The following is a 22,040-nucleotide window of genomic DNA, read 5'->3' on the forward strand; positions in this document are numbered from 1 at the left end:
GTTTTTCCCTTTTCCCTTTCTCCTCCCCTTTTATCATCACTGCCTCCTCTATGTAGTGTGCCAGGCTGCTTCATTCCTTCCCTTATGTGAAATTAATTCTTGCCTTCAGCATAGTCCACAGACCTGATCTTCCTTTTTTTTTTTTTCCTGGTTTCTTATTTGGTCTTCTTACTACAGCTACTCTCTAACAGACTTATTTTAGATGCTTATTCTCTTTTGCGTTCTTTGGATTTTTTGCACTGGCTGGGAAGAAATACCCCACATATTCTGATTCATAGTGTTGTCTTACATTCTCTCCAGATTACATATTTTTGCATGCCCAAGCAATAGACCATTAAAGCTGCTGTACCTGAAAATGTGGGCTCCTCTTTCCTTCAACTGTTTGTCTGGACATACAGTTCCTTAACTCTGCTAAAGGATTCAGAGTGACGATGTCAATCAAACGTGGATGGCACATCTTCATGGCAATTGTTTTACTGTGATCAAAACTATTGTACATAGTGCCCATGTTTCAGGCAACATTCACAAAGTACTCTGTTTCTACGATGTCTGTTTGCTCATCCTTCCTGGCTGAAAAATGAGAGGAAAAACTCTGGTTGTGTTCCCATGCTAAGTGCACAAACACAGTTGTTCCAGCGAACTGAGAGGGAGTTTGCGGCTTCATCCTGGAGAAAGTGAAGATACATCCCTCTCTCACACTCACTGCTCTCAGTTCTGATTTTCCAGCTGGCAAAGTGAGGCAAGTTAGGGTGGAAAAGCTCATTAGAGAAATGAACTGGTTTAAGACATACTTTTTTCACTGTGAAAATTCTGATAGTCGCTGATAACTATTCCTGCAGCAGACAGCACCCTCTCACAGCTTGCAGCAACACAGCATCACACTAGCAGATCTACAAGGGACTTTAAAGGAGCTGGCACAGTGAGCTTACAACCTAAACACCAAACAAAGAGCCAAACAAAAAAGCAAAACCTAGCCTTGAGAGAAAGAACCAGTGTGGTCCTGGGCCACACTTTCTACCATTGCATCTCTCTGAGAAACAGAAGTTGTCTTCACCTGCTTCCCAGCTAAGATATCAGAAATCATATCAGGCATTCCCCTACATATTAATTGTTGTCTTTAACCTTTATTTTTACAGCTGAACAAGAAAAGATACATGACAGTTATTTGCACCTTTACCATCACCACATACACTAGAACTAGAGAGCCCGGGAGGCTTTCCCAGGAAAACAGTTTCCACAGGTCTGCACCAAACACTTCTGTGCTAAACCCACCTCTCCACCTCCAGTCTCCCTCCCCTCCTGTAGTCATATAGCAACGCATGTGCACAGCTGAAGGCCCTGCTCTGATGAGGAAAAAACCACAACCCAGTTTTCACTTCAGCTTGGCATTGCAAGCTTGTCTTTCAATTGTTAGACAGCAGCATGCAAAACATTGCTCTGGTTCAGCAGAAGCTCTTTGCAGCCAGAGCATGAAGCCCTTGCTTGAGCCTCAGAGGGAAGGAGGGGTTCAGCTGTGTTGTTTTATGATAGGACATGTTTCTCTCCTTTCAAACTTTATAGGAAGTTGCCAGTAGAGTATGAAAAAGGAAAGAAAATCGCTAATAACATATTCTCTCTCAAAGGTTCTTTCTCAGCATGTTCTTGTCCTGGATGCTCATTTATTTATTTATCTGACTTAAAAAAATTAATACTTTTTTCTCAAAGAATTTAGCAGCAGGCAATAACACTGCTTAGCATTTGCAGAAATCAGGCAAGTTTACCTTTATTTCCAGATGACAGGACCGGTCTGGCCAGGGGCCCATGCAAAAGTAATCCAATGTTTTTATTGTTACTGAGTTGTCCTAAAGAAAGTTGGAGGTGGTTTATCTTTTACAGCACTCTTTTCTAATGAATTGGCAACACATCTGACTTGGGTCCTTGTATAGGGCCTCCCCTGAGCCCTCTCACCCCTACTTGTTACTGGCTTCCTGCTGATTTACAACAAAACTTTGACATTTGGTCTGCTCCTTAATAAGGGCCTGTGACATTGGCCAGGTATGAAAAAGGAGAATAAAATTATGTGGGTTAAAAATGATATAGCTCTTTGAAGGTGGAGACAGCAGAACAGGGCTTCAAAGTCCAGAGAGAAAAACGATACCCACAGAAGGCTCTTTGTTCGGACGGCTCGGCTGGCATAAATCTCCCAGCTGTGGTCCTTTATACCACCTCTAATTATTTGAAACTCATTTATCATTTGAGCGTAAAATAATTAGAACTGGTGTAGAGAAACAGAGAGGAAGAAGAAGGCAGGCAGGCAGGAAAAAAGGGAACGGAAGGAACAGATATCGTTGGCCATTCAATTGGGTGATTTTGAACAGGAAGAGCTTATTGAATTATCTTGATAAGGGAACTTCAATAATTCCTGAATTTCAGGCAAAAGCAAACCAGGCCCCTTGATTGTTTGTGTTAGAGAAGTATCAGAAATCCTTTGACTGCAAAGGAGAATATGAAACCAGAAAAGAAGGTTCAAATTAAACATCAGAGCAGTGATAACTCCCTGAAATGCCCAATCTCAAAAGCAGCACTGTTTAAGAGTGCTGCCTACAATTCAATACAGTGTTACAGCTCTCCAGTGTCAGAGGCCTGAAAAGGAGCGTAGGTGTTCCTGCACACAGTGAATGCCAACCTAATTGAGTTCCTGCTCTGCAGCATGAGCAATGCAATGATCAAGCACTTGGTTCAAAATTTCCTGAGGGGCTCAAATCCTGCCCTGACTTACCTTTTTGTGCAGACCCACCAATTCCAGAAGGATTGCATGGGTTAGCAGCAAAACCAGTGTATTTCTTGCTGGGTGGGACTTTATTGGACCGGCCAGAAGCCAGTACAAAAGTAACCTGGTGTCATTCTTGCTATTCAAATGAAGTTTTATTTATGAAGTTCTCATAAAGCAATATTCACTTCCCTTACACTTTACTTCTTTTATTATTTCTCTGCCTTCTGCAGAAGTTTAATACAAAGTAAATTCAGGCAAGGTAGGGCAAAGACAGCACAACTTTGCTAGATAAAATCTATGCCTCTAAACTGTGACCTCTAACCTCTTTAATCTATAACCTTTGTATCTAGAAAAGTGATTAAAAAATGAATAAAGGCAATGGTATATCTCTCTTTTCATTTACGAAACTTCCCTTACAAACAAAGAATAGGATGAGAGGCAAAAGAGATTAAGGTGAAGGAAAACAAAAACAAAAACATTAAAAAACCACAAAACAAAAGCAAACCATAAAGCTGTCTGAGAAACAGAAAACACACAAATGAACTTTCAGAGTTAAGCAATAGGATCTGTGTTATCAGGTAGAGGGGTCCACATGCTGTACCTACAGGTGCCAAAGATATCACGCAAAGACTTCCCGTGGCCCCCAGGAGGACGGGGAAGGAGGAGCAGATGTGCATCTGTGAGAGGCAGCTGCTCCCTGCTCCCACCACGTTGAGTCCCGAGGGGAGCTGGGAGCTGAGTGTGCATCTCGCCCGGCCCCATGGGCAGCATTTTCCCTTGCTGAGCAGCACTGCTCACAGCTCACAGGGCTCCTACTGCTGCTTTTAAACTGTAATTTGGGAAAGCTAGCGCTTGGAATGCCACCACAATCCCGCTGCGCAGGTGACTAGCCTAGAACAGTGAGTGACTCGTGGAAAGAGAGAAAAAAGGCTTCAGGGCTGCCTATGAGGAACTGGAGGGAGAATCAGGACAGGAAGCAAGCCAGTAGAGGAGCACAGGCCTTTTGGAAGGACACCTGCTGGGCACGAGCAGCAGCCCAGGCCAGTGAAGAGATGCTCAGGTACTCAATAGAGCAGGGAACAGAGCAGATACCCTGCAGCAGAGGCCTGGGCTCAGCATCCTTTCCAGTGCTGGTCTGGGACCCTGAGTCCCACAGAGGAGCAACAGCCGTGCTGGAATCAGGGGCCAGTCCCTGCTGACCCTGCTGCGCCTCCAGCTTGCCTTGCAACCACTCCTTACCCTCTTCCTCCATGCAACGACCCCCTGTGCTAAAAATACCCCCCTGCAGCACTTGGTACAATAGATAAGCCTGGCAAAGCTCTTGAGGGAGACGCCGTGGCTTCACATCTGCTTGTTAAAAATATCACATATTATTAAAAAAAAAAAAAAGTTTCTTGTGACTAATTTCAACAGCAAACCATATGGTCTTTTTACTTCTCCTGCACTCATAATAATTAAATGGCTAATTTCCCCTCTTAAACTACCTTCGGCCCACAGAAAGAAACAAAGGAAATCACAGCTATTCAGCTACAAAACATCTTGTTAAAGCACAGCAAAGAGTTATGCAATTAACCCCACAAAAGCCGGAATTTCACAGTTATATCTAACACTCCGCGTTAACAAGAACAGGCTTTAAATTGAGCCTTTTTATGTTGTTGTTGCTGTTTGCTGGCACAGCAGTCACAGTTAAGGTCAGGTGTCAGACCAGATTTAAACCATTAATGTCTGCTTCCTTGTTTTTTGGGGTTTTTTTGTGAGCCGGAGTCAGCGCCTTATTGTGATTTAAATCAGCCGCTGGGTGCTGTGGAGGAGGCTTCCATTAAAGTGGGGAACAAAGAATATGATTGCTTCCACGGCGCGGCCGCCTGCGGATCTCCCGCTGCATTGTGCCGGGCCGGGAGCCCTCCGCGCCGCTGCGTGCGGCCCGTGTGCTCCTCAGCTTCATTTTGGGGCTCTGCCGGGGCCATCCCCAGATTTTATTCGCAAAGCAGCTGGGGCGGTGTCAGAGAGGTCATTGCATTGGCTGGGAAGGTGCTTGAGGCACAGAAGCATTCCTACAGGCTGCAGAGCCCAAGTCCCGGTGCTAAGCGCCGCTCCTGGGTGATGCTGTGAGCATCATCTCCCATGGGCTGTGCGGCTCAGCGGCTGCACCCAAAGGTGGCAACTCTGCTGGAAAGCCAGAAGCACTCCTGTTGTCCTTCAGTCACCTTCCAGTTTGTGAGTTCCTGTCAAACAACCCAAGTCTGCAGTGTGGTACATGCCAGTGGAGCCTGTCCCTGTGAGGACACATCTCCAGCAGCCAGCCAAGCCAAGGGCTCTGCTGGAGGAGCAGCAGTTTCACAGAGCAGGATGCTGGTGGTGCAGGATGATGAGCAGCACCGCGGTCACATTCAGTGAGACAGAGCAACACTGCTGAAATTGCAGGTTGTGGGGGTGCCGGTTCACCTGCTGTATTGGAGTGCTCAGATCGGCACTTAGGAGAATAAAATGGGTATTTGGGTGCCTAAATGCCTGCCTGAAAATTAGAGCTTAGAACTGGGTGCCTTCATTTGGACAATTGGGTTTCAAAATTAGAGTGAGAGATTGCATGCCTGAGTATAATTTAGAGAGCAGACTCATTATGGATAGTTTTATTGTTTAAGAAAATCCTTCCTGACTGAAAATGAGGCAATGACCAGACTATAAAGACTGAAGAAAACTGTGATGGTGCTGGGCAATTTTCTTGATAAGATGAGCCACTAGATGACACTTTGCATAGTAACATGATGGACTGACTATTTCCACGCTACATTTTAATTTTCTATCTTGGTAAAGCCTATTATGGGCTGGTGCCAGGCAGCCCACAGACCATAAAGCTAACTAGGGCCTTCCTAAAATACCTGCCTTCCTGATAAGGCAGGTGGTCTCTTGCTACATCTCACGCATGAGAGCAGAAGAAAGGAAACTTATGAGAAGAAAGAAGAAATAAGCACAGCAAGGAAGACCACAAAGCAACACAGAGAGAGAGTGAGGGAGCTGGAAACAGGCCAGGGCAAGATGTGGTGAAGAGGAGGCATCATGCATGGAGGAAGGGCTGTAAGGTGGGACACTAAGAAATTAGGAAGGGTGAACAAAGTAGCAGCAGGATCTGAAGAGATAAAAACTGGTGAAAAAATAAGAGTGGAAGCTGGGCAGAAAAGTGTAGTGAAGCTCAGGAAGATGGAGCAGAGCAGCAGAGAAAAGAACAGGAGAAGGCCACCTGGGAGGAATTAGAACATAATTATCCACTCATAAATTCATACAATATAAAATAGCAGTATTTCATTCAGGAGGAATGTTCCACATGTTTTCCCAAGCAGCAGCCTTCAAAGCCAAGAGAGAAGAAAGAGCAGGGGAGAGCAAACAACACAACTGTGTGTTTCAAGTTGTCTTCTTATATTTCAGAGATTTTATGTATCTGGCATTAAATATAAAAACATTGAATAACATATTTTGTTTGTGCTATGAGGTACAGTTTCCCTGATTAAATAATTGAATTTAGAAGGAGATACAGCTCTCTGTCCAAACAGAAAATAGCAGATATCGATTTCTTACATTACACTACTTCTCGATCTCCACTTAAGAAAACAAATACACACATCTACTGGAATTTTCTTGACCATTTATCAGCATTTCTCCCTGTGATGTGGATTTAAATGCTGCATTTTTCCTGTGCCTTTTTCCTTTGTGCTCCAGCTGAAGAATGACCAAGAACATAAGAGTTACCATGAACTATTGCAATGTGTAAGTCATTTGCACCAGCATATTTTGGGTTGGTTGGGTTTTTGGGGATTTGTTTTGGTTTTTTTTTGGTTTTTTTTTTTTTTTTTTTGTGTTTTGTAGTTTGTTTGGTTTGGTTCTGTTTTAATTAATTTGTTAAATGACTTGGTTTTTAGTGAAAGCAACTAATTCCAGTTAAGCTGAATGTTTTGCACAGAAGTGCGTAACAGCCTTGCCCAGTGGAACTGCGGGTGTCGAGGGAAGCTTCAATTCATCCTTCCAGCCAGCAGCCTGCCTGCACCTGCTGGAGTTTAACCAGTGCTGAGTGGTGGGTGTTACATCTCCACTGCAGCATCTACACAGCTCAAGTCACTAAAATACCTAGATCCAGCAGATCTTTGATGATTTCACTCCCAGTCTGCATGAGCAGTCCTGAGAGTAACCTCAAAAAATGCATGTCTGCATAGATAGTATTTGCCTTTCTTTTGTAAAGGCAGATAAATTGGGGAGATAGATCCACTGGGACCAAAAAAAAAAAAAAAAACAAAACAAACAAACAAGGACATTCCTTCGTCCTGGTCTTCAACCCCTTCAGACTGAGGAATCACTAAACCTTAGGAAGAGACTCCAACAGATTTTCAGGAGCAGGTGTACATGGGCAAGTACAAAAGAAGCAGATCAAGTACTGAGGAACCTTTTTCTTCCCTTGCTTACTACCTCCTGTTGCTGCCTTTGCCTAATGTCAGCAAAGCCTGGTTTAATATTCCAACACAAGACAGTGGTCATAGAGGTGCTGTGTAGGTAATGCTTACTGATGACTTCTGGCTGGCAAAGTCAGCTAGTCTGAGCACAAATAGAATTCTTTGCCGTTTTCTACTGCTGAGGTGTCCTATGTTTCTGCTGGGCTCTTGGGAATATTCTGCTTAGAAATCAGTCACGTAATGATGCCAGAAAAAATTGACTTGAGGAGTGTGAAGACTCATAGAATTAGTAAATGTGTAAATACACAGGACAGTGGAAATGCAGCACACTTTACCGTCACTTACAAACGATAACAGAAATTTACTGGGTGCAAATGGGTCTCTAATTATAGCCCACTCCCCCACAGCTAGCATATTGTCAGCATCATCTTCACAAAACATTTACACTTTCCCTTAGGGATACCTACTTCTGTTTCAGAAAAAGAAATCAAAGTTACTTGGAATCTAGAACACAGCGAAGTCATTACAACAGAACAAATTAATCAAATTTAAAAATGAGACTGGTCATTTTTAAAAGGTGAAAATCAGTTTACAATGTCCATCAGCTCCCATGGAAGTCAAAATATATTTTGATTTTCATATCTGGGTCTGACAATTACAATCCGTAATACAAACAATAATGACATTTCCTATGACAAAAAGGTACCTAGAAATACAAGCAAACATTTATCAGTTTCCTCTCTCACCTCACCAGATGCGGATGTTTAAAGTTGGACACTTCTGCCCCAACCTGCCACAGATGAGCCCTGCAGCATCAAAATGCATTTCCTCTTTAAAATGTGATTTTAGGTTCCCAGTTGCAGGTTCTTGACTTGGAAAACTGGGAACATTTCACTGTCATAACAAGTAGCACATTCAGCTTCTTCTCCAAGGGTTGGTGTCTGATTTCCATTCATAAAGTGAGGCAAGTACCTTCACAGCCTTTCCCTGCAGCCATTCCCTACTTTGCTGCAAAAACAGGTACGGAGCTTTATCCTAGCAAGTGCTACTAATCCTTTGCGTATATCAGCACTCAGATTTGCAAACAAACCACAAGACCAAGTGGCAAGGTGAAAGACATAACTCAGGCATATCCTACTCAGCTCCAGCTGTAGAAAGTGCCAGTAGAAAAATCCGGGAACTCCTAAGCTGAATTTTTCTTACCAAATCAAGCTTAACAATTTTATTTTTATATTGATTGCCTCTTTCATTCTGAGGTCCTTGAATGAAGGGCATTTTATAAATGTAAATTTGATGGACTGATGCATGTATATTCATGAGAATGTAGCAGGAACTGAGTAGGTTAGTGTTAGTTTACACTCCAATTTTGTCAATAAGAATCAGGAAAAGGAGGGATTAATGGCTCACTCTTATAATCTAATCATATCAATGCCATCCACTAACCTGGACAATGCAAGAACACGTTTGTTATGTCAGCCCTGCATTAACAATGGTTTTCCAAATCTGCAGTTAACATTTAGAATTGTTGCGTGGGAGCTGGCACTTGTTTCCATCTACGATTTTCTGCAGAAATGTTTATGTATAGCAACATGAAAACAATTCAGTGTTCATATCACAGAGTGAAGAAACTACATACATGAAGTAAGGATGGATAAATTACATAACTGAGCTATGGGTGGACAGCAGGTATTCATGGCTGTAAAGAAACATAAAATGAGAAATGAAATTGTGATGCAGCAGTGTTCAAGCACGTTTGCTGAGGCAAGGTTCACAGAAAAGCGCATTTATGCCTCTTGGTAAGCACTGTGGTAAGCATGGTAACTCCCCCAGCAGCAAGATCCATGCTGAGGGCCTTCCACAGTGCACAGCTACTCTGGTGCTCCACCATCAGCACTCACTGTAGGAGCACTGATGTACCCCATACGGTGATGCCTTATCACCCAGCCTGTCTGCCCTTATGTGGAGCAGAGGCACAGTGATAACAGAGATGGCTGCTGGTGCCCCGATGGTGTTACTGCCCAATGCTTGCGTGGTGGCCCTGCCTCTGATTGCTGCTACCACTGGCAGTAGGACAATAGCAGGAGGTGTCTCAAGCAATATTATCCCACTGCTCAACCTCTAGACTGTCTGTTTTCCTCAGTGCAAGTCTGGTTTGGTTGTTTGTTTGTTTTTTTTAATTGAACTAGCATTTAACCCAACTTCCCCTGAAGTTCTCCAGTAGGAGAGAGGTCTTTTGGCTCCAGCCAGAGATAATGCTCTGACCACTGTGGAGAGGAAGCGTGCATCGAGCCTGGCATCTGTCAGAGCCTGTAGCCCTCCACTTGTCTCTGCCAGGAAACGCAGTCCAATTTCCGCGCTCCTGTGGTCTAACTGACAAGCTGATTTCTCAAGCCCCTTCATAACGCTTGTTGCTAACATCCTTCTTCCTCAGGGATGTTTCTTACGAATCAAAGCGATACTGCAACTCCCAAAGCTGGCGTTGTAAATGTGACAGTGGCTCTTGTTCTGATGGTTTTGCTCCCAGTTTTCACAAAGGCATCAGGGACATGAGTCACAGCAGGCACTCCTGCTGCTGCCGTCACCAGCACATAGACCAGAAAATGGCTGGAGTTAGATGACACCACAACCTCAGGCCTCTGAGAGCCACTGCCAACTGCACAGCTAGATGAGAATTAATGGAACAGTGGGAAATGAATGTCCATGTGCCTCTAGAATTGTATTATATTACATTAGTGTAAAAATGGCCTGAGTGACCTCATGGAGCACTTGTATGATGAGAACACCCTTGTGAGGCTACAGCTGTTTCAAACTATTAAACGTTCATAAGCCAGACATGATTTTCCTTGCAATGCTTCTGCCAAATGTGTGGCTACGTATTGCATTAGCATTCCCAGATGCCCTCCCTCGGCTCCAGCAGCCTGGGGGTAAAAAGGCAGGAAGGCTCTGGGATGCACTTCTGCGCCTGAGAACTGCAGAGCAAATCACCCTAATTGTTTGTTAGATGAACAATGATCACTAATTAACATTGTTAAAATGTCATCAATGATCACTAATTAACATTGTTAAAAAATTGTTAACAAAGGAAATTTAACAATATCTTAATTAGGAAGGATTTCTAATTTGTGATATGGAGCATGTTAGACAAACAAGGCACAACTCTCCCTTTGTTTTTCAACTCTGCAGCAGGAGAGATTACATGATATGACACAACACACTCTGCATTTGCCGTTTATCATTCTGCGTCCTCGGCACAGCTCTGCTATATAATTATGGCCTGGGCTAATTTTACCTGTGTTATTGTTTGCCCTGTAATTTAGAGAGAATGGGCCGTGTTGATGCTATGTGATTTACTCTGGGGCACTCAATTGGCTTTTTGCCACAGGACTACTGCTCACATGTTACTGCAATGAAGCGCACACATTGCAAAATGAAAAGAACCTTTTCAGTGTTTTAATTTACTTAATAATACAGTGTAAGTGTAGCAGCTTTCTTCAGGTCTTCTTTTTTGAAATGTAATTTATCCACAACCACTAACCTTTCAGTGCTGTATTCTACTTCAAAGCCACTGTACATTGTTGGAAAAAGTCCCCTCCTATTATCTATTACTTAATTATTAAAAAGCATCTACTCTGTTTTCATAAATTATCTATGTATCTGGGATGTTGGCTTATGAGGAGGAAAGACTCACACACACACATGCATACAGGCTTGGGGAGGTTATGAAGTTAATTATCCCTGATGGAAAATCAGTAATGAAAAAAAACCTCCTGATTTTATTTCACACGGTCCTGGAGTCAGTGAATGAAAAGGTTTTGGGAACTTCCAGAGCAAATTATCTTTAAAAGATAAATTGGCAAGCTCATCTCAGTTATGCTCTGCCTGGCAGAATATTCCAAATATCTGACATCATTCCTGACAGGAGTGTATTTACTGCATAATGCCAGAAGCTGTCTCTATTAGACTCCTGTTATTGGAGCAGGGGGAACTTTATTTGCCTGCTTGTGCCCATTTTCCTCATATCTGACCCAAACTTCCCCTTTCCTCAAGTGCTCTCACTGGCCACCGCAGAGTAGAGATCAGCACCTGCCCCTCTGCTTCCCCTCACAAGGAAGTTGTAACTGCAATGAGATCTCTCTCCAGTCTCCTCCAGGCTGAGCAGCCCAAGTGACCTCAGCTTCTCCTCACACAACTTCTCCTCAAGGGCCTTCACCATCCTCATGGCCTCCTTTGGACATTTTCTAACAGTTTAATGTCTTTTTTATATTGTGGCACCAAAACTGCCCCCAGCACTGGAGGTGAGGCTGCCCCGGCCCAGAGCAGAGCAGGGCAATCCCCTCCCTTGCCCAGCTGGTGATGCTGTGCTTGATGCCCCCCAGGACACGGCTGGCCCTCCTGGCTGCCTAGTCTGACAGCTGGAGCACCTTTCTGAAGAATGACAAACTTGGTTTCAAACTTTCCCCAGGTGCAAGAGAAGTCAAACTTCTGACATTCCCTTTTGCTTTCCTTACAAGTGTCAAGTGCTGCGTCTGGGGTTTCACCAAAGGTTTATTGTCCCATGGATTGTTTTCAGAATTTGGTTTAGCAAGTAGAGAGAGAGAAAAAAAAGTTTAAATTCTGTTCAATGTTATTTTTCGTGTTTTAATTCCTTGCTTGCTTGGGGAATAAAACTATCAAAAATAATTATTCTCAAGGTCTTGTCTTGCCTTCCTGAAGTGCTATTGAAAAATAACACTTTCAATTCAATAACACTTGTTTTCTTAGGAGTGACATTGTTTGGCTCCAGTTACATAGGGACACTTACTTTCTCCCTTCTCTCCGTGCTTATCCCTCCTCATGAAACACCTTGCTTAATGCACAAAGCCATTCTGATATTTGTTCTCAGCTAGGTTTTCTAAAAAAGAGCCTGCCTTTTTTAGACCATTGTTAAAGTGACAGTCTGATGTGCTTCTTCTGGAAGGTTCAATTTTTCAAGCTTAGTTGGCCATGTAAGTACTAAAACAAATTTAATTTGACCTCTGAAAATTGTTTTAATTTTTTTTTTTGTGTAAAAATTATATATTTTAAAACTCTGATTTTGACTTATCTTGTTTGCCAGCTGTTGATTTTCTTGTTCAGGTGCTACAACTATATTCTGAAATTCTTCTGAAAGCATATTCCAAAATTTTAATTTTACTGTAACTACCAAAAGGGTCCTTCACACACCAGACCACACACTCATCATTTTTATTCCTATCAGGTTCACCACCCCCTTTATACATCTCAAAATGCTCTACCTGGCTTCCAGAGCTCTCCTGACTCCCTGTGTTAGTCTTTTTCACATGCCCCTCACTGTGTTTTGCAGCTGGGACTGTCACTGCTGTGGCCATACGCATAATGAAGACAGCCAACTTTGCAGCTAGATGAGCTGCCTTCATTGAAACAGCACCTAAGACACTCTTTTTTATTTATTTATGGTTTTAATTTTTATTTTTCACTAAACTTCACATTTTTGCCAAACAGCAGGTGCGTTGGGTCCTAAGCACTCAGGAGAAAGCCTTTCCTTACCCCTCTGCCATAACCCAGTTTCACTGGCCTGTTTGTATCTATCCTACCCTGGCTATAGATGGCAAAGCCAGCTGCAAAAGAAACAGTTTTGAGAAAATATTCACACTTTTCCCCCCCCTCCATACCTATGCCTTGGGCATAATACAGAGATAAAGGGAAATATTAGGAAAAAAATTTTAAAACTACTGTGTGAAACATGCTATCACAGCATAGTCACTGAAGAGATATTTAGAATATGGTCTGAAATTAGACATTCCTGCTGCATGTTCAGTTATTATTTTTGATGGTTACCACATCAAATTGAGTTACTTTTTTTTCAAAATCCTGTTATATAGTCATTCCAATTCCTGTATGACACAGTTGAAATTTAATGCTGATTCTTAATATGATGCTACACTAACTACAATATTAACAACATGCAAAAGTGCACAGAGGCACCTGTGAACATCATCCTGATTTTCCAGAATTTGTCTGTAGAAACCTGAGGGTTTACAGTGGCTACATTATTAGCTTTCTATAAAGTATCCCTGCCTTTTTTTATAAATGAACCCTATAATACTTTCTATTTTTAGGATTTTACCTGCCCTTCCCTTATTTCAGTGACCAAAAATACCCCTGAATTACGTTAGTGTGCTATTTTATACAGCACTGCTAAATCTACAGAATACAGTACACACTGCTCAGGAAATAAATAAAATATTTAAAAAAAAAAAAAAAACAAGCAGCTGCTGTAGCTTTCTGTTTTCTCCCCTCACATCCAAATAGGGAAGGAGACGGGAAAAGCACATGAGACCTTTCTTTCTCCCACAGCATCAACATTCCCAGAAATTGAAAATAATTATAGTTTACCAGGAAGAGGTGAGTGAGAGTGCTGGGTACGGGTGGGTTGTGCTGGGATTGGGATAGAACACTCTCCCCCACCCCCCATGCTGATACACATACGTGTGGATGTGTATGTGTGTTTCCTAAGGGAAATCCATAATATCAAAACCACCATTTGCAAACTGTTATTTCCACAGGAAGTAAGGGAAATATATTTAAACTCCTTTCACTAATGCATCCCATACACATTTATCACCATAGAAATATATTGAAATAAAAGATAGTATGAACACAATGGTTAATTATAAGCCGATGAAATGACATAAAAATAAATATAGGGTAGTAATAATGTACCTGAAAGAAATGTAATGTACACACATATTGCAGACAGATGGGAAAGATACCATTAAAACTACTGGGTGCTGATATAGGATGGCAATAAAAGTTCATCTGGGTCACCATCAGACACAGATGGTGTAGGAACAGGGAAGCAAAATAGTTTCAGGCTGAATTTCACTTAAAACAGGAAAGACAACTCCAGTGGGTTCCTAAAAAAAACCCCATGAAGTTAATTACTTTGTTTGCTTTTTGTCTTCTATAACAATTTTGAAAGATTTATACTTTTCACTGTCATTCCACATTTGTAATGCTTTATTTATACATTTCTTGATGAATTGCAATAACATTGATAATCTTTATACTCAAGTTTCAGTTTATGTTCAGATCTATTTCTAAAGAGAATTAGCTACAGGTCTTCTATAACAATTTAGAAAGATTTATACTTTTCACTGTCATTCCACATTTGTAATGCTTTCTCTCTCCTTCTTCTGCTCTTCTTCAGCAGGTTCAGCCTCAGGGAACTCCCTTAAATAGCCATCTCTTTTCTTTCACCAAATGCAGTTTTCATCCAAGACTTACTCTTTGAGCTGCATCATCACCTTCTTCCTCAGACCCTCTAGATCCGTGAGTGTGCTCCTTCTGTGTGACTTTCCAAACACCATGAATTGTCCTGCTGGTTATCCAGTCCCATGCAGCAAGAATGTTTTCCAAGACACATCAGATGTTGAAACTTTTCCAAAAACTTGCTTGACTGGTGCCCTGTTTGCCTTGTCCATCACGCCAAGTAATTGCATCATTGTTTGTCGTAAATAAAACATTTTCGAATTAGTAATCATTCCTTGGGCTGGCGCTTGCACAACTGGGGTGGTAGCGAAAATGCAACTTGAGTGTGTGGATGCAAATCACCTGGGTGAGATAAATGGATAAGGATCACCAAGGCTTGTAACACTGAAAATGCTGGAAACCACCCTTGCCCTTTTATTTGAGAGCTAGTGAACATGTGGCCCACGTACGTCACGTAGGCCTGCAATACCCTCAGGTTTTGTGGGTGGGAGCAAGCAGCATCACCCTAAAATACATAAACTGGGCTGTGCTTTGCATCCTTGAGTCCTGGCACTCCTCCCCTGAAGGGATAAGAGTTCTTTGTGGTGTGGGTTTCCAAGAGTGCTCCTTCAGCTCTATTGACCACCCACTGTTGTCTGTAGCAATGCTGTGTAAATTTCCAATTGCCTCTGCCAAATACCACCAGAGTATAGGGGGAGAGAGCTCTGATTTTCACCCTCCATATGCAACAAGCATATTTTTTTAATCAATGTCTTCCATCAGTTATCTTCCTGGATAAACCACTTGAATATTTTTCTGTGTTTTAATGAGTCAGTGTTTCAGTTTATTGACCTATGTTAGACTCATCCTCTGCTACACACAACCAAGAGCTGATGCAGGTTCACCATTTGTCTGCATTCTTTGTATCTCTCCCTTTGTTTCTGCGGATAATAGCTTTTTTGGGATTTTTATTTATACATTTCCTCAGGATTTAAACACACTTTCTCAATGCCCCTGGGTTTTTGGAGATCACAGAAAGGTAGTATGGTTTGGGTTGGAAGGGATCTTAAAGTACATATTGTTTCAACCCCCATGCCATGGGCAGGAACACCTTTCAATGACCTTGAGCACTTCTAGGGATGGGGCACCCACAACCTCTCTGGGCAGCCTGTGTCAGTCTCTCACCACTCTCATAGTGAAGAATTTCTTCTTGATAGCTAATCTAAACCCACCCTCTTTCAGTTTGAAGCCATTATCCCTTGTCCTGTCACTACATGCCCTTGTAAAAAGTCTCCGTTAATGTAATGGGAGGCTGCCCTAAAGTATCCCTGGAGCCTTTTCTTCTCCAGGCTGAACAACCTCAACTGTCTCAGCCTGTCTTCATAGAAGGGGTGCTCTGGCCCTCTGATCATTCTTGCGGCTCTCCTCTGGAGACACTCCAGCAGGTCAGTGTCCTTCCTGTGCTAGGGACCCCAGAGATGGATGCAGCACTGCAGGTGGGGTCTCATGAGAGCAGAGAGGGGGAGAATCACCTCCCTCACCCTGCTGGCTGCACCTCATTTGATGCAGCACCAGTTGTGTGCTGGAAAACTGCAATGTAGAGTAAATCTCCCAGACTGCATGAACACATGACTTGGACTCCTGCAGCTCTGTCAAATTCTCAGGTAGCCCACCATCCATCTTACACTGCAGCTGAAGTACATATTGGCACTGCCGTGCTATTGCAATTATTTGCAATTTCGATCTTTTTCATTGTTAGGTGTTTTTCCCCCCCTAACCACTCCTAAATCCTACCCAATGTTTCTGAGTTTGGTACCAGGGAAGGGAGGGAAAAGAGCTTAAAAAATAAATCATGCAGATACGAAATTAGCAATGATGAGACTGTTTTTTGGTAGGATGTCTGTGAGAGCTGTTCAGACAGGAGTGAGGTGCTGGGTTTACTGAGCACACAGTTCCTGCATGCTCCTCAGGTGCGTTGCCAAATGCGCAGGATGATTTAATGAAAAAGAGTAGAGAGTGCAAGAAGGAGAGATATACCTCATTTCCTAGGACCTTTGGAAAAAGTCAGGTTGAGACCTGGTAGCAAACTGTCCAGTTGTGCTTCCAGAACAACATTGCTGAGCCAGTGCTGTGTGGGAGAATGAGCTCCCACTGAAATCCTGGAGATGGGTCACAGTAAAAAGGCATGCATTTAATGTTGAAACGTAACTATTGAGAGATACCATACTCGCCTCGATGAATGCAAAAGCCTTGCGCAATTAAACCCCAAAAGGAGACTTGTGCAATTAAACCCCAAAAGGAGCCTGCTCCCAAGGCTTCTCCCAAAAACAAGAAACAAACCTAAAGGCAAGCCTGTGTGATGGTGTCACCTTCCATATTTAATTTACATCCTTTTAAATAACACTTGATTTCCAACTGAAAGTCTGAAGTGGAGCTTGGAGGAGTGTTGCTACTACAGGAAGAGATACCTGAATTTTTAGAAACTTCCCCACACTCTTCCAAAACAACCATTTTCTGATGATGTAGCAACCTGTTCACTGGGGATAATTTATAGGTGTTTTTCAGGAAAAAAAACACCCAACTAATGTAGCAGCAGAGAAGTATTACTCACAAAAATAATATATGTCTTCTGCATTTTACATGTTGAAAAGGTAAATTCCACTTCTGACATTCATCCCAGAGCCACTTTAAAGGCAACCCACAGACTCAACAGGGAGAGAGTAAACACTAAATCATAATTAACTCATAAAATGGGAGTCTGTTTCTCCGAATGCTTGCGATGTGGTTTTGCTTCACAAAAAATATCATAAATCTATTGTGTCCTACTCACATTTATTTAAGGCCAATTAGTGCTTGTGTTAAAAAGAATAAGAAAGAAAAACAGAAACAACACCTTCCAAGCATTGCTGTCATTCGTCTAGATGTGAAACTCTGATTCTCTGCTCTCATTAAGGAGCTTTTCATTAGGGGACAGCATGTTCCACAAGAGCTGAGGTCTCACATTAACAGTGAACTATGGAAAATCTTTCCCATTTGGCAGCCCACATTAACATTTCTTCTGCAAAGGGATTTCTTTTAATGCAATCTAGAGCTGTATGTGTTACTGTACAGAAGGAAAAAAAAATATTTTTCAGCAAAATCTTGACTTGGCTTTAATATCCCACAGGGTGACATCTGACACTGTACTGAGAGGATAACACCTCTCTGGGTAATCTTTCCAACAGAGCCTGAAAATGAACAGTCTGTGCCATTAATATGGCAAATGTAATTAGCAGAGCAGTATGACTGATTTTTTTTTTTAATTTTTTTTAATCAACATTTCCTAAAGCTATTTGTCCAACCAAAGTGACTCTAGTCAGTGGTGCCAGGGAAAGTTAAACTTGAGTGCACCCAAATAAGTTATTGTTTTGAAGCACAGGCAGGGAGATCAAAGGTAATGTAGCTGCCTGTTTTGGACCTGATTTTTTAATAAAGTTAATCATCCAGTTAGTTACCAAGAATTTAAAAAATAAATCTAGGTGAAATTAGTCATGCCACAATAATGCTTTAAGGCAAACAGACTGGTTTTTTTGCTTTAATAAATAAAATGAAAGGAGTTTGAGTTGTGCTTCTTTGACAGTAGAGAGCCAAAACTCCAGGGGAAGGGCGCCCATGTTATATGTCAGATCTGCTGGCACTCTGTTTTTTGCTACTTTGGATGTAATCACAGAATTATCACCTCTGTTAATTCTGATCATGTCAGAAGAGTCCTTCTCTTTGCAGGTGATCCTGAAGTCAGAGAGACCAGTGGCGCAGACATATCCCATCACACTGTTAGAAGTCACCAGAGATGCTGGCCTTCCTAGGCAGGGCTGTGATGGGGAAAGGGAATTGGTGAAGACAGTGATTGGTGTTAAGACATGAAAGACTGGATGTGGCCAGTCACAGAATCACAGAATCATTAAGGTTGGAAAAGACTCCAAGATCACGGAGTCCAACCCTTCACTGAACACCACCATGCCAACTTAACCACAGCAGTAAGTTCCACATCCAGTCATTTCTTGGACACTTCCAGGGATGGTGACTCCACCACCTCCCTGGGCAGGCCATGCCAATGCTTAACTGCCCTCCTGGGAGGATAAAGGATTGGCAGCAGCACATCCTGGTTGTTGAAACCACGCTGGTTCTGTGCTAATGAGACAGTCCTGTTTCCTCACAAAACACGAGTGCTGGCAGGGAGGTGAGATGTCCTCCATTTTAAAAAATATCTGAGACCCTGGGGATTGCACTGATATTCCACAAGCAGAGTAGTTGATTCAAGACTCAGACATTTAGAAGTAAGAAGGCATGTATTTAATGTTGAAACATAACTATTGAGAGATACCATACTCATCTGGATGAATGCAAAAGCCTTGGCTGAGGAGCAGATAATCACAATGAAAAGAAAACCTTGTAAATAGCCCATACATTACTAATAATTGCTCACTCTTTCCACTGGGAGAAGTGATCATAAATATATTCTACATTGGAAACACATAGAGCACAGAGGCTAAAGGAGCAACATCATTAGGACTGTACTGATCGTAACACCTGCATTGTTCTGCAGGAGTACTAATTCAAGACATCTATATTGAATAGCCTTTTTTAAAAGCTGACGAAAAGAAAACAATGGTTGCAAACAGGGGCATACAAGAGGTATTTTAAAATGTAGGATGGATTTGGAACTGACATAATAACAAGCAAGGTTCAGTGTGCCACTGAGAGCGAGCAGATAGCAGTGAGCCAAGCCCTTGGCCCATTGGAGTCAAGGCTGCAGCCTCCTTAGCAGAGTTACAGCAATATCTGGGATGGGATCAGCAGGAGTGAGGTCTGCAAGTCTGATGGACTACTCTCAGATGCAGAATCAAGGGGAGTGTTTTCACTGAAGTCCCACAGGTGGGTGGATTTGGGTCTAATCTTCCTTATGCTTTGGATTTGGTAGGAAAACCTGTTTAACCACTCTGCTTATAAAATCAGTGTATTTCCTGTCACATACAACTTATAGACAAGCTTTGATGGACTTCCTCGTATGTGAGCAAATTTTTAGTCTCATGAAGACAGACTGCACAGCCTTTAGTTCTCTGATCTTTTGTTATGCAAGCTGTGGTGTCTGCTGATTTCCAGATGAAGGAAAACTGTCTGTCTGCTTTGATCCTTGATTATGGGAATTCTAGATTCCAAAAATAAAGTATAACAATTAGGCTGAAATTAACGTATATCTCTTTTAAAAATAATTTTTAAAAGTTTGTGTAAAGTTTAATTACCTCAATTCAGCAACAACACAATAAAGCAAGTCACATTTAAGCTGCACTAAATGCCATATTCTTATATTTCTTCCTTTATTGCTTCTTAAAGGGGTGCAGCAGAGAGGAAAAACTCTTATCATTTTTCTCAGGAACAATATAAATCTTTACCTGTTACTGTTTTAATGTTTATCAGTTAATTACAGATCTTTATCCACATAATCTTTATCAATTAAGCATTCCAAATGCAAAATGTATTTGCACATATTCAAATTACCACACATTAATATGTAACCTCACCCAAAAAGATAAATTTTTAACATTTTAATTTTTTAAAGAAATTACCGAACACCATCAATATCGTATTTGCTCACATGATGGCATCATGCTGTGATTAAAGTCCTTGATTTGCAACAGCCAAGGGACTACCAGCAGTCTGAGAGCTGCCATCGTGGCACTGAAGGCATGGGGGTGTAGAGAGGGGGGCAGGAAAGAAGGCTGAAGAGGGAAGGAGGTGTCCATTTGTGAGGAAACAAAATAGCATCATCAGATAAAACAAAAAAGGCTGTGCAAATACGTACTTAGCACCAGAAGAAAGGAAAAAAAATGCTTTGCTGTACTCAGCCTCTGTCAGAGGAGTGACAGAACAGTGAGTAATTACTTAATGAGCTAAAGGAAAATGTACCAAACAGCTAACAAATAATACTTCTAAGAAACATTCCCAATTAATGTTGAACCGCCCCGATCATTAAGATGCAGGTGAGAAGAAACTAAGACTGCCTACATCCATATTCATAACACTTCCTTCAGAAGGCCCTGCATGGGAAAATATGCCATTGAGTTAGTTTGTAGGCAGGTGCCTGCCTGCAGATAGGGCACAGTGTTTGTGTGCTCTGCAAAAACACACACCCCAGATAAAGATCACAGGATCATAATTAGGTTGAGGGAATCTACGAGGCCCCTGGGATAACCACTTGCTCAATGATGGCCATCAATGGAATCAGATCAGTTTGCCCAGGGTTTTGTCCAGTCTGGCCCTGAGAACCTCCAAAGATGGAGACTTCATAGCCTCTGTGAGCTCTTCCACTGCTTGGTTGTCCTTGGGGAAAAGGATGCTCCCTTAGGATGCAAGATCTTCAGGGTACTGGTGGTTTTAAAGTGCCTGGCATAACAGGGTCCTTGTGTACACTCAGTATCTACCACATCCACAGTAAACCAAGGCAGAATGCCAGTGATGATGGCAGAAATGTCCACTGATAACATTATTCTGCTGTGGAGCTGAACACTCATCTTCATTGCAGGGGCAGGAAAAAGCAACTGAGTCTTGTTTGACTGGAATTTTTGAGTGAGAACAAGGGCTTGGAGCCCCCAGCACAGCTCCAGCACTTTTCCTGCTGTTTGTCTTTTGACACGCTCATCACACTTGCTGTGCACACCAGCTCCTTGCTCACTCTCTCCCTTCCAGCCATGGCATCATGCTGCATCCACATCCCTCACACTGAACCTGCTTTTGGAGGACAATCCAGAGGGAAATTTGCTTCTGCCATACCAGTGGATACGAGAGATGGCTTAAGTACCAAGAAGCAAGAGCTCGGTAGTCCTCACTTGGTGGCTCATGTTGTGGTAAACCAATGCTTAATGATTAACAACAACTAATTATTTCACTGCTGATCACAGCATAAGGCTCCTGAAAGTCTTTTCCATTGAAAAGTTCTTTTCTTAAGAGTTAGAGGATGATGCTACCCCCACTGGTATACAGTTGTTATCTCTGATAGATTTTCCAGAATTGTGCTTACCTCAAATTATTTCAAGCAATTAAGTTCCACAAGTTGCCTTTCAATGGTAAGTTCTTCCAGAATTAAATTGATTTTTCTATCACATGAGTCCCTATGGGTCATAATCAAGAGAGATATCTGTTCCACTAGGCACCACACGACTTCCAAGAGTTATCCTCTCTGGAGAACTGTGTGATCCGCTCCTTTGTGTATTTTAACTAACGCAAGTAGCCATGCTAGAGACCATGCAAGAAGGGGCAGGTACTGAGCAGGATCATCCAGCTCAGTTGCAAGCCCAGTACCGCACTTTCCTTGATCCAGCAGCGTGACTAACACAGGGTGTCTTCATTTACCGAGGGACGACCCATCTGTACTAACACAAGGCAGAAGAATTACAAGCTGTGGAGTACAATGCACCAGCATAATGAGTTCAGTTGTGGCTGGCCCCTTGATTTAACTAATTTCTCTCTGTTATACCCCCTGGCCCCAAGCAGTTGCCCCAGAAGGAAACAGCCACTGGGGCAGATCCTGACCTGCCGTGTGCATCCCAGGTGAGTGGCAGCAC

The sequence above is a fragment of the Onychostruthus taczanowskii genome, unplaced genomic scaffold, assembly GCF_017590055.1.
Source record: "Onychostruthus taczanowskii isolate IOZ18803 unplaced genomic scaffold, ASM1759005v1 scaffold40, whole genome shotgun sequence".
Classification (NCBI taxonomy): domain Eukaryota; kingdom Metazoa; phylum Chordata; class Aves; order Passeriformes; family Passeridae; genus Onychostruthus; species Onychostruthus taczanowskii.